General features: G+C 50.5%; 1 protein-coding gene across 1 annotated transcript in view; it reads right to left on the bottom strand.

Annotated features, from left to right (window-relative positions):
* LOC119394007 (CTD small phosphatase-like protein 2) overlaps positions 1–13,934 on the bottom strand; it is a 45,777-nt gene extending 31,843 nt beyond the window's left edge. Inside the window, exon 1 of the mRNA XM_037661217.2 lies at positions 13,714–13,934. The gene's annotated coding sequence lies outside the window, so the exon portion shown is untranslated. The remainder of the gene's footprint in view (positions 1–13,713) is intronic.
* Positions 13,935–14,516: the final 582 nt, after the last annotated feature.

The following is a 14,516-nucleotide window of genomic DNA, read 5'->3' as shown; positions in this document are numbered from 1 at the left end:
AGGGCAGCGTCATTGCCGTCACTGCTCGCGCCAAAGGAGGGCCCCTAACCTCCCGGCGAGCCCGATCGCAGCGGCCACCGCGCAAACCCCATCGCGCGAGAGAGCGCTGCTTCCGCGGATGGCGGCGCCCCGCCGCGGTCGCCGCGAGATCGAAGTTTGTTTCGCTTTGCGCTCTCGCCTCCACTGTGCGCGCCTCTCTACTCTGCGCGCTTTCGAACACGCTACTCTAACGCTACGCTGGGCCCGCGCGAACGCGCGCGGTTTAATCCCGTCCGGCGATGCGCCGAGAGAAGCGCAGCGGGCTTCGCTCGTTCCCTGAAAGAGATGTTGACGTTTTGCATAGAACTCACGTCCTCGTTGCTATGCGTCGGCCCGTCGGGTGGCTTGGGGTTCTTCTTAAAGGGGCCCTGCAATACTTTCCCAAGTAATCATCGATCGACTTGATTCATGTAGTTCATTGCCTCACGAATCGACTGCCGCAAAAATTTTTACAATCCGTCAAGTACGAGCGCAGTACAGTTACTATGGCGAAAGCCTTAGATGCCTCTCATCAAACCCGCAAATTGACCGTCGGCGTCCCGCGTCGGCGGCCTCGGGCACAACACGAGTAATGCAAAAAAAAAAAAAAAAATCATCACGCAATGACGTCACAAATTTGGCGTAACGTCACATGACGCCGTCATCACAAGACATCGTAGCTTGGTCAAAGATGTGCCGATCATGGAGGCAGTGAAAAGCTACGGTACACAAAGCTCGGAGAATGGTGGGACAGGATCAATACATCTAAAACCCCTCTAAAGCCCCTCTAGAGGGGCTTTAAGTACATCGACTGAAGAAAAAGATGGCTTCCGCCTTCCGAGTCGCCTTAGGTGAATGCATAAAGGACCCTGTGAGTTTTTTTTTTTTTTTGTCGCACGCTTGAAGCGCTTTTTCACTCCTTTCGTACCAGCGAGCGCGCTGAAAGCTACGCAGGCGGGGGGGGGGGGGGGGGGGGGGGGGTGACAAGGGGGCAAGAAACTGCGACCGTTCGTGAGCGCACGTCAGGACCTCGAGCATTTTCTTTTCTTCGAAAGAAAATGTGTGACCACGAGCGAGCGCGCGGCCACGTAGCGGCATCCCGCGGCGGCGGCGGCAACTATGCAGCACACGATGAAGAAAGTGAAGAAAGCGGACGAAAAGACCACTTGCCGCCGGCAGAGACATATATATATATACCCGATAAGTGGACGAGAGGGTCAACCGCCTACATAGCTCAACTGGTAGAGCATCGGGAGCGTTAGCCGAAGGTTGCAGGGTCCCCTGCCGGTGGCAAGTTGTCTTTTCGTCCACTTTACTTTCTTCACACCTCTATAATAATTACCACAATACACTCCAAACAATGCAATTAACGTCCCCTATACCTTCCTTGGCTTCATTATCTGTTGGTTTTCATCAAGGTTGTATCAAACAAATAAACGAGGCCTCAAGATTCCCTTCTTTCACTCAGTCATACCATCCGTGACTCGTACGTGCACACGCATCCAAGCGCGCTGGCTAACGTAGTCGACTCCACTTGTGTTACGGCAAGCGAGAGCGTCCCTGCCGACGGGAAAGGCGCAGCAGAGCAAGAAGCCCCCCTGCGGCGGTCCTTCATCGATCCTTCATCTTTCCCTGATCAATACCGGGCTCGCGCAACAGGACGACGGGCGGCAGAGACCAGCTGTCCCACGACGCGTTCGCGCGCTCTCTTAGCCTTCTCAACGCAACTTCTCCGTCCGTAACGGAAACGTAACGGAAGTAGTGACGTCCCAGCTGACAACGCCCTCGCGTGTGTCGATCGGTTCTGATTCAACATTTCTGTGGTGTGCTCCGTGGGAGACGATGTCGATTTAAACCGAAGAGCGCAGCTTGCACCAAGTCTCGCAATGCTGGGTCACAGCAGAGCTGGTGGGCAAGTTTCAGCTTCCCTTGTTAAGCAGATCTGTACAGAATGCTTGGGCCGTCATTGAGCGCGTGCCGGTTCATGATGATAATTTTCTATCTACGACACACGGCGAACCTCGACCACAGCAGCTCTGCTGTAAAACCACCTACTGGACGCAGCAGGGTTATCATTAGCAAGGCCGTCGCGCGACCTTTCCGCTATAGGGGAAGGGCGCATATGTGCCATGGCACCGTGAAAGAGGCGGATTGAAACCGAAGTACACGTATGCAGACAGGAAACCAACTCAGCCGGCTGCGGCACGAACCCACGAGTGTGGCTAGTACGAAGCTACAGCTTCCTATGAAGTTATGCTCGTACCGCAGTCAGGTGGATGACAATGCTCTCTTTCCACTCATACACGATTCCAAGGCCAAGTATATACAGGGCAAACATATCAATCAATCAATCAATCAATCAATCAATCAATCAATCAATCAATCAATCAATCAATCCCCCATTTAACGCAGATGAATAGACTTAGGTAATGAAGTCATCCGTTCTTCCGGTAAATGCGCATTTTCGCTCGTTTCTGCTGCAACTCTGCTGCTATATTCTAGGGACCGTACTGCTGCTGCACATCGCGGTAAACGAGTCCTAGGCACCACCTCCGCCTGGTGACGGCCTCTGTTTCGACGGCGACGTCCGGCGCAAGCGAGAACCCTCGTTTCGGGCGTTGCGTGCTGCTCTGCCGTCTCGACCGTTGTCCTCGCACGAAAAGTGCTGCTGCCACCAACCCCCCACCCCGCGCCGACAACGGAGCGACACGTGCTCTCTGCGCAACGCGCTCGTGGCCTACTTCTCCGGTTCCGTGGCTGCCGGAGCAGCCCCGGCTCAATTATACGCACGTTGCGACAACTGCTGCTGCTGCTCGAGGCTGGTATCGCGCCATACGACGCACAATGCTCACACGCAGTTCCGCACGCACAGACAAGCGCGCGGGCTGCTCGCTTGTGCGCGGAGGTTTCTCTTGCCAGAAGGTACACGGGCGTCCTGGAGGAAGCCGAGCGAGTTTAGCGGTTGTGTTGAACGCCTACGGAGACGAATAGCCACTATAGTAAGAGCGAAAACTGCATCAGATATGTAGTAACTGAGGAAGAAGAAGAAACGCAACATTGTTTTCTTTTTTGCCGTCGTTTTAGCCACAGTGAATTTCTTGCGTTTCGAAAATATTCGTATTTAGTTATTAATTAATGAACTTTTCTAACAAAGAAAAAAGTGTCAATGTCAACATTGCAAGCCATGTGTAAAAACTCCGGATCCTGGTTTTCGTTGTTCTACACGTGCTGCATAATTTTTTTTCTCTCTCTCAAGCCTGAAAGAAGCCCGCGAAAGGCGGAAAAGTGCCACCCGAAACGGAAGAGCGTGCGTACGTGCTGTTCTGTAGAGGTGTTATTTAACTCACCCTATTTTGTCACCCTCAATGATGCGTCCAACAGTAAAATTACACAGGTGGATAGCGTAAATATTCGCGCACGCTTTGACGTACCCCTACGAGTTCGCAGCCGCTGGCAAAGCGATGTTTTCCTTATAGCGAAAGTGTTTGTTCTGCTACATAAGACACTCTGCTAAGACACTCGTAGACATCGGCCTCCTTTCGCCAGAAGAAATGACCGCTTGTCTATGTCCACAATGTCCGCGACGGGTACGTAAAGAAATTATTAAACCTTCCTTTGGGCAGACCAAACAATGCAAAAATTCAGGAGATGACGGAAGGGTCTGAAAAGATGAAAAATCCTCGAGGACTGTGCGTCGCTGCAGCCAACGTTTCGGCAAGTGATGTATTCTTCAGTGTGGCAAATGTGCTGCCTTAATTGAACAAGACAAGACCACTCGCCGAAACGTTGGCTTTCGCGGCGGTACCGCGAGACAGGTGGACCGAACGACCATAGCGTACGACCTGTCCTTATCGCATGCTTGCTCGCCATCAGCTGTCGCATCACCGATCCCGCAGTCCCCCGCAGTCCCTGTGCCGATCGCGCCTACAGGTGATAAGCGGGGTCAAAGTTAAGGATGCGTGCTCTAAACGCGGGTGCGATCGAGCGTTAAGAGAACCTGCTCTACAGATATCACAAAGCAGCCATGGGGACCGAGTTTTCAAGCCCAACCTAAGGAAATCCGTTACGGCTCGTTAGCTCCGCATGAATGGTCACATAGAGGAATAGTATCATCTCCAGATACTCGTATTTGTCTTAACATAAATATGGTTCTTTTCTTCGTCTGTCTTTCTCATGTTCTCATTGAAGTGTATTTCGTCAACACAATCTGTTCATGTAATTGCATATTTAATTACACACTAGTCAACGGCTATGAGTCTCGCCAGTGCTGTGTATTTTCATGTACTAACAGAACTTGAAATAAAAGATGACGATGATGGGGGGAAAAATAAGAGACGAAAAGAGAGTGTGCAGGCCCCCGTTATTTGGGTGACAAACAGGGCCGATATTTCACACCTTTCGCGGAGGTCCTCCGCTGTATCGCTGAACACCTCGGCTGCGGGTGAACGAGCGCTGATAAGATAAGGAGCAGCCGCATCAGCGGAAGCTCCGTCGGCGAGCGCGAGATGCCAGCATGCGAAGGGGAGGCGCAGCGACAAACAACGCGCGCCCCACGCAGCGAGACAGTTGTGCCGCGACAGCAAGGGTGCCTACGAGATGAGCCTCTCTCCCTCTCGAGGAGCTCGCTCGCGCAGGCACAGCGCGCGAAAAACAAGCCAGTCAAGAAGGAAAAAAAGGAGAGACAACTCGCTGAGAGAGCAGCTGCGACGATAAACGGCGGAGAGGAGGGGCTGGGGGTGACGACGACGACGAGGAACCTAATCTCTGTCCCAAAATACGCCGCCGGCAAGCTGTTATACACAACCCGGGGAGTGCACGCAGCGGGCATTACACACAACACACGCGAGATCCCTCGCCCTGCTCGTGTAGGCGACGACGTCGGCGTGCGGCCACGCCGAGGTAGCGGCGGCACGACCGCCGCAAACGCCGTAGCGCCATCCGCGGCACGCGCAGCAGCAACCGGCGTCCGCGGCATGTCCTCGTTCGCGCCCGCTAGGTCGCACCCCCACGCCCACTCTGGTATCCTCGCTGTGTCGACGACGGCGACTCTGTCTGCGAGCCCTCGGAGAACTCGTTCGCCGCACTCGGGCTGTCCCGACTCCCTCCCGAGCATATAGGCGCAATATTACCAACCACCGCACTTCGAAATGCTTAGCTCTGGAGGTTCTCTCCTCCACGGATCAGATTAGACTCACGGAGCGTTGAGGCCCTTGCGATCAGTACGCAGTGCATAAAGCAAAGTATTAAGGGGAGGGGGGCTCTCTTGCAGCCTATAGCAGTGCTTGTCTAGGAGCGTTCTCAGCACTGAGGAAGATAGGGTTATGGAAGAAGGAACAAATTACAAGAAAAACAAAATGGCGCAGCCAGAAGCGTAACAGCAACTTCTAGTTATAAACATGGCAGTGTTCAACGATCATGAGAATACTACAAGCAGCTTCAAGCACCGGCCTAAGATCCTACCGACCACCAAGGAAGTGTGGCTAAGGTTTATTTGTAGGTTCCTCGACAATAGTTACATCTCTTACATCATGCCCGCTAGAAGGCCGGCGACGCAGGATCAAATAAATGGGTGAGCAGGGGAGGATTTAAAAAGAAAAGTAGGAGAAAATGAGGCGACGAAGCTGTCGTGCATGCTTACAGTTTTGCCGAGCCTTTGATTACGACCTTTCTGCGTTGACCGATGCAGAGCGACCGCGCTCAGAATGAGTGGCTTGGGCTCTCACGAAAGTATGAGGTATGCGCACGAAAAGTGCTGAGACCTATATCCGAAGCAACCCGCACGAAAGCAGAACTACGCATTACCTATAGGATACCGCCCGTTGCGCAGGTACTCCACCACCGTGGCCGTTAAGTTGCACCACGTACGCTACGAAAACAAAGCTCCTATATATTCTTCGGAGCCCTTTAGAAAAACAAACAAACAAACCTATGGTACAAGAATACAAAGACGGCTGCATGGCGCCTGCTTACAGAGTGACAAAGGCAACACAAAGCAGAGCAAAAGTAGGGGTGGGGGTGGGGTGGTACAATGGCGCATGCGCAGAACGGTACACGCGGCGTTGGACCCATATACAAAGTCCTCGAAAGGTCTCTACTATAACATGCACAGCGTCGAATAGCCTGCACACAGAACATCTATATACAGCGCGAACTCGGTGAATGCACGAAAAAATCACAGCATATCCACGGAGTGAATGATGATGAGTGGGCGAAGCTGCGGAGGTTCATCGGTAAACCGTGAATCTTCCGTGAATTCTGCCCAGTACATCATCACCGACGTGAGATCGGGCGCGTTTATACTATGCGGCGCCCGGAAAGTAGCGACAGAACCTTATCACAAGGTGCGGAGTTCATCGAACGCTACACGAAAAGTAGCTCGAAGAAGGCGAAGAAAAAGGGGCTATGGAAGTCGGTCCAATCAACGGCTGTGCAAGGAGGTGCGCCTCAGTGGACAGTCGCGCATCAGATACCGAGGTAGACGGAACATTGCTTTCTCTTCCAAGTGACGTACACTTAACGATCCTATTATGTGCTGAATGTGCTCACTAGTAGACAGGAAGGGGGTGAGGTGAGGTCGACATAACCTATAGGCGGGGAACGTGAGCATGTATGGAGGGGCTTTATGGAGCACGGCTCCGCGGTACACGGTAAGCCGCTCTTTCCATCGCAGCCCTGGACGACCAGCGAAGACTGACTGACCGGGCCAGCCGGACAGCAGCAGCGAATGGGGCCCTGGATTGAGGGCTCCACCCTCTGGGACTTCACGAGCAAAACGAACAAAAATAATGTTTTCTACTACTACAATTAAAATCAAGTAACATAATGAGAGAGGGGAGATAGAAGACATTGAACCAACGTACATAGCGCGCGTAAGCGGCCTGCACTGACATGTGACGAAGCACTGCACTCGGCCACAAAGAGTGCTGAATGGTCGACGAATTGATTGATTGATTGATGGATTGATTGATTGAGTGTCTAGTGGTATGGCTGAGTCACTGGCTCACCAGTAATACTGGATTCTGCAGTCCTGATGAAAGAACTGAATGACTGAACGGTGGACTGATTGACGATCTTTCCTGAAGAATGGAGTCAACCCTTGTTCATTCTACCCTACAGAATCAAGCAAGCACGCAAGCACACACAAAACAAACAAACAAACAAACACTCGCAAACCTATTGCATTTCTGCTTCGCGATCGGGAGCTGGATGGGAGTCCGCACGTACACTATATATATGTACGACGTGTCACAGCGGTGTCGTCTCCGCGGGACGCTGCGCGAGAGCGGGGCTATCTGGGATGACACATTATACGCCGGATGCAGGCCGGATGTGACGCTTCGATGGCACCGTCGCTGCAAGGTGCGGACGTGCTGCGTGTACCTGCCCGTGCACGCTTATACGCGAAGCGCCAAGCGTGGGCTCTTCGTGTTATTTCAGACAGACTTACGAGTGCACTGGCGCATGTGCACTTGTCCTACAAGACAGGGCCAAAGCGGTACACGATAACCGAGGAGAAAGAAAATTATAGGTGCCCTCAGAAAAAAAGTGCGCCGATGTGCTCCCGAACATAATGCGTTATTCGACAGGAGCTTCGAAGTACCTGACACTATACGCACCTAGACCCCGATTTGGAAAAAATAATAAATAAATAAATAAATAAATAAACAAACAAATAAATAAATAGAAAGGAAGAAATAGAAAGAGAGCGTCTTACTTTATAAACTGCTCCTAAGCGAAAATTTTAGCCAATCAAGGGTGCTAGACATGTCATAAGCGAAACCTGTAATTGCCAATGGCAAATTCACTTACGAACGAAAAACAGGAAGAACTGAGCCGCGCATAATCGGGTAAATGTTAAATATGTGCTCATGCAACCTTCTTTTCTCTTCTTCCGAGAAAAGAAAGTTGGATGAACACATATTTAAGAAGGCCTGTGTCAATCAGTGCAGAATTATATCACGCAGAAATGAAAGAAAGCGATGGACAAAGCTTCACTTACTATCAACTTCAAGGCAAAGTTATAGTTAAGTCAGTGGTATACTTGATTTTGTTTTCATTACTGTGATTATTTCCTAATCACTTCGTTTAGCTTCAGCTAGATGTAAACGAGGTCTCCTCATTACATCAGACTCTTGACCAACCCATGTGGGCGTACGAGTAATCTAGCTTCACCATGGAAAGCAAACAAAAAAACAATTGCGACACTTTCCTGACAGCGACGGCTTAACCTGCAGGGACTCCTGGGGGGACAGCTTAATAATTTCGCTCACTCTGTTCGTCGTGCATACCTCCATTCATAATAACTTGCTACACTGACGCCAAACACTTTCGCCCAACGCAGGAGAACCTTTAAAAATTGCGCCACAACGCGCGTCTCTTTCCTTCTGTGCGCCCTCAAACTATCGATCAACGTTTTTCTCTTCATGCGACTCCATGCAGGAGAGAAACGTTAGTTCGTTCGACCTCTTTTGCTCAATTAATTAGGAATGTGTACGCGTTTTACATCATGGCGTGACACAAACGACTAGCAAACAACAACAGCCTCATAATTTCTTTTTCTCTATCTCCTCAGTTTTGTAATCTCGCGGTTGTCATTCCCGAAGCATGCAGGGAAACAATTACGCCCGCTTTTCACAATCTCTTTGTGACTTTCTCGTGTAGTCTGTGGCCCCATTCGATGACCCAGAAAGGCTCTTGCGTATCATATGTTTGCGATAAAAAATTGATCTTGTGCATACTTTTTTTAACTTGCACGTTGAAGGTTTCCTCTCACTTTCTATCCCGTGTACATTACTGTGGCTCTTACCACTGGCCAGAAATGCCGTTGCCATTAACAATAACAAAACTAGAACTTGCGTCGAATGTGCACTCTCGTTTCTTGAAAATCGACGGAACAACACAGTTTCGAGATTGAGCCTAACATCGCGAATGAAGAACGCAGTGGTGATGATGCGCGTTCAGTATTAGGTGACAATCTTAAAAAAAAAAAAAAGCTCAGAGTTTCGCCTCAAGGGCGAAGCAATGAATGCGATATCAAGAAATTAGAATATCACAGGAAGAACGGTAAGCAGCTAGAAACTTGCTGCGCGCTGCTCAAGCACAAAGGACTCAGGGAAAGAAAACACACAAGGCGAGTGCGAACTAACAACGGTCACAGCTCGACACTTGCAGCGCGCTGCTCAAACACAAAGAAGGACACACGAAAAGAACGCACAGGTATACACAGGACGATCACGAACTGTCACAGCTGTTACTTCAACTAGCCCCTACTTTGGCTCTTATAGCTATTCGACGCGAGATCGGGCTATAGGTGGCAGCACCGTCGCCGCGTTTGTGTGGATAGGCGGTCGGCGGCGCGTATACAAATGTACGCAGCGACGCTTCGCCGTATGCGGTTTTAGTCGATTGTTGGCGAGTAAAGCGCGTTGACTGCAGCCTAATGGTGATGTATGTGCCCTTCATTGTCACATCAATGCACGCAACCGTCCTAACGTACCTATTAATTGTGAGAGAAGTTCAATCTGCCAATCAATGGGGCACTGGCCTTCAGTCACAGTCGTGTTTTGCCCCGTGCTCGATGTTTTTTCTTGCTTTATTTGCACGTGTTTAGATTGTGTTTTGCCTACACCACAATATAAACTGTGTTGCGCGACTGAGCCATTGAAGTTTGCTAACTTCAGAGACGGGGTCAAAGGTGACTTTTCCCCGTATACAGACCTAACGTTGTGTCGCTCGTGTCAGGATGAAACTAGAACGTCCCTGGGCAGATATTGTATAGAACGTCCTGATGCCAGTGTTCAGGCAAAATAGTATGTCAGCTAAAAACAAGAACATTTTATTTTTCAATTAGCCCAGCGTTTATATCAGCAGACATAAAAAAAAGAAAAGAAAAAGCCAAGAGCGGGCTCCAGCTGACACGGTTGACATCGAAGGGCATGTTGACCGCGGTTTTTTTTTCTATAGTCGAGCTTATATGGAAGCTTTGGTTGACAACGAGTATGGTAAATCAGCCAGACGTGAGCTCAATCAGTAGAGAAAAACACGAGCACGGTGCTCTTTTGTGGAAGGCCCCTCGGGATACACGAAAGTATGTAAATGAGTAGCAGTGGTAAATGTGAAGAGAAGCGGCAGTATAATTGATTGTTTGCGGTAAGCCCTAAGTGAATTTAGAGCTCACAACAAACAAGCAAACAAACACACAGATAGACTATCATTTCGCTTCACTTCAACCAACGCTACTCATCTTCACCGATGTGTCGCCAGAGGCCTCCCGAGATGCTCAATGGATGACCCTGCGCACGCCGCGTGGCAACACGGACTTGCCCAAACCTGCGGTGCTGTCCCTTCGACTCCGCGCTGCGTTTCCGAGCGCACTCCACCGATCTTGTTTGCGCTGGGCTTACGAGACCGACGCGCGCATGCGCCGACAGCGCGCCGTCAGCACGCGAGCGCATGCAGGTAGCGGCGAACAGCTGAGCGGGTTGCGCCCGCCGTCGGTGCACGCGAGCTGATGGTTGGCCGCGCCGTGGATCCCGTGGATAGCGGCTGAAAATATGGGGGGGGCGTTTAGCGAGCGCGATAGGCGTACCCGCTGATTCGATGTTTACGTATAGATAGCTGGAGTCGAAGCTTTTCACGGCACAAGGGGCCCGACGAATGCGAGATGCGGCGCACACACGCATCTTATCACCACTGCTGTTTCCACACGGCGAGAAGCGCATACGGGATACATCGCGCGTCTGACGGGACGGTGCGATTAGACGTGCCAGGTTTGTTCAAAACCCAATGATACTTCGCGAAGTTGACGTTCGTCGACTGCTGGCAACCTGTTACCGCGCTATTGGCCAGTTTCGTGATGTGAGTACAGACACTTAGAACACATACACACTTTGTGCTGTGAAAACGAAGTACTATACGCTTTAGTCGTGCATTCAGTCTTAGCATAAACGGTCCCCTTCGGTCAGGAACAATGGCTTGTTCCAAGAGTGAGGCGCACCGAAGTACACCACTGAAACTTTCCTTAAGTATGCTTCAGTCATACTCTATATATGGCGAACCCCAGTTATCAAACAACTTGGGCCCGTATTCATAAAATCATGCCATGAAGTGTCTCGAGGATATACGGCTGTCTCAGTGAACTTTGTGTTGCTGAAGAAATACTGAGCTTCTTCGAACACACGTGCACGCTGTTTTAGTGGAGACGCTCGCACACTCAACGTCCTCATCAGGGTAACGGGTAAGCAGCCGAAACGAGCATTCTGCCATGATTTTATCGAAATATGGTTTACAAAACGTAAAGAAACATAGCAGCACACACTTTTCGACGCGATGGATAGCCCCGAAACCGAAGGTCTTTCGTGGCACTCGGGTGCCGCCGTTTTTACGCTTTTACACAATGTACACACTTAGTGGAGTACGTCATGCGAGATATAGAAGTGTACGCATTTTACTACAGAGCGGCACCCTATCGATCTCCACAAACGTTTTTAAAATTAAAAAAAAAAAAGAATGTCAGGCTGCACAGCGCTTTTGTAATCGCATACTTTATACACAGTAAACGCTACACAGTAAACGTCACACCGCCTGCATGCATTTTGTAACGCCTTTTTTTCCGAGGAACATTCCATGCGCTGTACTTCTAGAGTAAACTCCACCGCAGGTGCATATAGTGCAAACGAGCATTTAAAAGAAAGTTCATCGGCTTGGTATTTAGCTGCAAGGAACAGCGCTTTTGTAATCGCATACTTTATACAGTATATTTCAAGCTGTCAATATAAAATATACAGGCTGCAGGCGAGATGGTGATAAGCGAAAAGGTAAGTATTTTATGGTAAATAATTCATAATTTTTATGCTACCTACGGCAGAGCGAAGTGATCGGTTTAAATGCTATATGCTCGCCGATCGTTTCTGCGCCAACGGTGGCTGCATTTTTAAGACTCCGCACACAGCACAATGTCGGCTTGAACTTCACCAAGGCATAACTACAAGATCGGTTTCAGCTCTCTACTAATTACACTAAGTGAGACGGCAAACGATGCAGGTAACTCCCTATGTTTCGTGTTTCTAAAAGCAGCCACGTCGCCGCGTTCCCTGCGAGGTGTGAAGTATTGCACCTGTTGCAAACAGGCCACGGCAAAGTGTAGGCGCGCGGTGCAACAGGACAAAAAGTTTACGGCCGTTGCAAAACTTAACGCTACTACTTAACAGAATGACTTCTGTTCTCCACAAACACTATGTTGTTATTTACAGAGTCAGCAGAGTCAGTAGCAATGTTCGCAGAACCAGAGCCGCCAAGTCTCAGACGTGAGCGTGACGTGACCAACGCCTGCTGCTCGGATTAAAACTATAGGCCACAAGTCCTTGTTCTCCCAGTATAAAGCGTACGCGCGGCACCATCCGTCAAGGCGGTGACATCAATACCGGGCGGCGGGAACGCCTTGAAATCGGCCATCGTATGAGTCACCAGCTGAGTCAACGTCCAAGCAGGCCACGAACTATCCAGCGCGTTTAACAGTTCAAACAGATGTTTTTAAAACAAGCAGCTGTATCTTTTTCTCTCGCTCCTCGCACGCACTGCGGACATAACGGCGCAACTAAATATTTCACTGTGGAGCGCGCGTGCGCGCCGAGCCAGTTCATCGGCACTAGCAACCTGTGTACCGCGCGCCAACGCAATTAGCGTGTGTACGCGCTGGCGAGCGTTCACTGGCGTTCGGACAATACGATCGCCCAAGAAACCTAGAGAAACAAAATAGAGAACACACAAACAGAACACCATAAGGCATGAACAAGAAACGCTCCCTCCTTTACGGCGTATGGAATCGTAAATTCCGATCATAGCGACGCTTCCCCGGCCCACGCCGCCTAAATAGAGGAGGCTATTTTTAGGTCGACGCTCGAACCACCACCACTTCGAAACACGCTCCGCGCGTCTCACACCAGACTTCGCACGCGTTTTGGACGCTTTCGGCGTTGCCCTGCCCCCGTGCAGGCATGCTGAGGCGTCAAATCACGATGCAAAAGCGCGATCGCGGCACCCCAGGTGAAAGCGAGACACCTTCCGCTCGTTATGCGGAGCCCCCCACACGAATCGATTTCGAGACAGCGCGCTCATCGACCTAACCGAGGCCCTCTCTGCAACGCCTACCTTCAACGCGCCGCCAAGTTTTAGCCCCCGCCGAAGTCGTCGCTCGTTCCGCAAACAGGCGCGACTGTGAGCAGGAAAATGAGCCTTTCTTTTTCACAATATCCGACGCGGGACGTAACACGCCACGGCACCCGAAGCCAGCCCGTAGGAAGTCCGCCGCGGAAACTGGTCCTAGCAGACCGAAACAGCTGCGACGCTTGTTTGTTTGTTTTGGCGAAAGTTTTGAATCTCCAGACTGCTAACGTTTGCTCCTAGGCAACGGAGACCCGTAAAGATAGCGTCGTGCTGGCGTCGCGGATTATCGTGATGGTCGCGGTTGAGAGACGAAGTCGAATACGGGCCGTGCACGTCGGATCGGGCAGAAAAAAACACAGCAGAGCGAAACGTCTCCCGCCACAAGTAATGGCGCTAGGCCTAGGCATCTGCATCAGAATGTCAACCTTGGGTGCCGCGCTGTTAGCGCGGGTTTGCCCGTATCCACCTGCGTCGCGGCTGGGTTCCACGACGCCATTCGATGAATTCGGTACAAGAGCGTGCTCAACTCACCTGAGATAGCGCGCTGAACTTCGGCTACGATGCGCTGATGTAATTTTGAAGAAGTTGAGGTTGCTTTCGCGCCTCGCACCAGCGCTACGATGCCCGGATGAAAACGCACGCACATCCATTGAAACGTACGCACAAACAGGTGCGCTGCGCATGCGTCGCAGCTCGCGCGCGTCACGACGCCTGTCGGGGAGGTTTCGGTTTGGGATTTGCCGGTCGATCGCTCCGAAGCGACAGCCTCGGCTGTTCGCGGTTCGCGGGCTTTCATGTGATGTGGTTTGTGTTTGCTCGGTGACGCGTCGCTGTTTTGTGATTAGTTAGTTGCTGCGCAAGGACGTCATCTAAGAAAGTTTTTTATTTGACACGGCCTTCAAATCTACAAATATACAATTAAAGATTCTGTACTTCTCAAGCTAGGCAACAATATTCTTCAAACGCGCATAATAATGTTTAGAAAGCGCGCTTCATTCTGATATACAACGAACCATAATTCTTGAGGCCCTTGACCTTCGTGCTATCAATACGCAAATGTACAAAGTTATGCGCTACAATTTACTCTTGAACTAGATATTAAATACACAGTATTCGTTTTCCTTGACGTTGCTAAGACTTTCCCCGTGCGCGCGTCCGATAGTACTTCGCGTCCCGTTCCCTAATTTGCATGCATAAGAGGTGTCGCTTGGGCAAACAGCATTGTATAAATAAACAATATAATTAATCGACTTGCACATTGGCTACAAAGCATGTATGTCGCATTACTTGTCAATGAAGACGCTGCACACAACTGACGGCGCTGACCGAGCGCG

This window comes from Rhipicephalus sanguineus, chromosome 5, assembly GCF_013339695.2.
Source record: "Rhipicephalus sanguineus isolate Rsan-2018 chromosome 5, BIME_Rsan_1.4, whole genome shotgun sequence".
Taxonomy (NCBI): domain Eukaryota; kingdom Metazoa; phylum Arthropoda; class Arachnida; order Ixodida; family Ixodidae; genus Rhipicephalus; species Rhipicephalus sanguineus.
The sequence above is the reverse complement of the archived record's forward strand: the minus strand, read 5'-3'. Positions and strand labels throughout refer to the sequence as shown.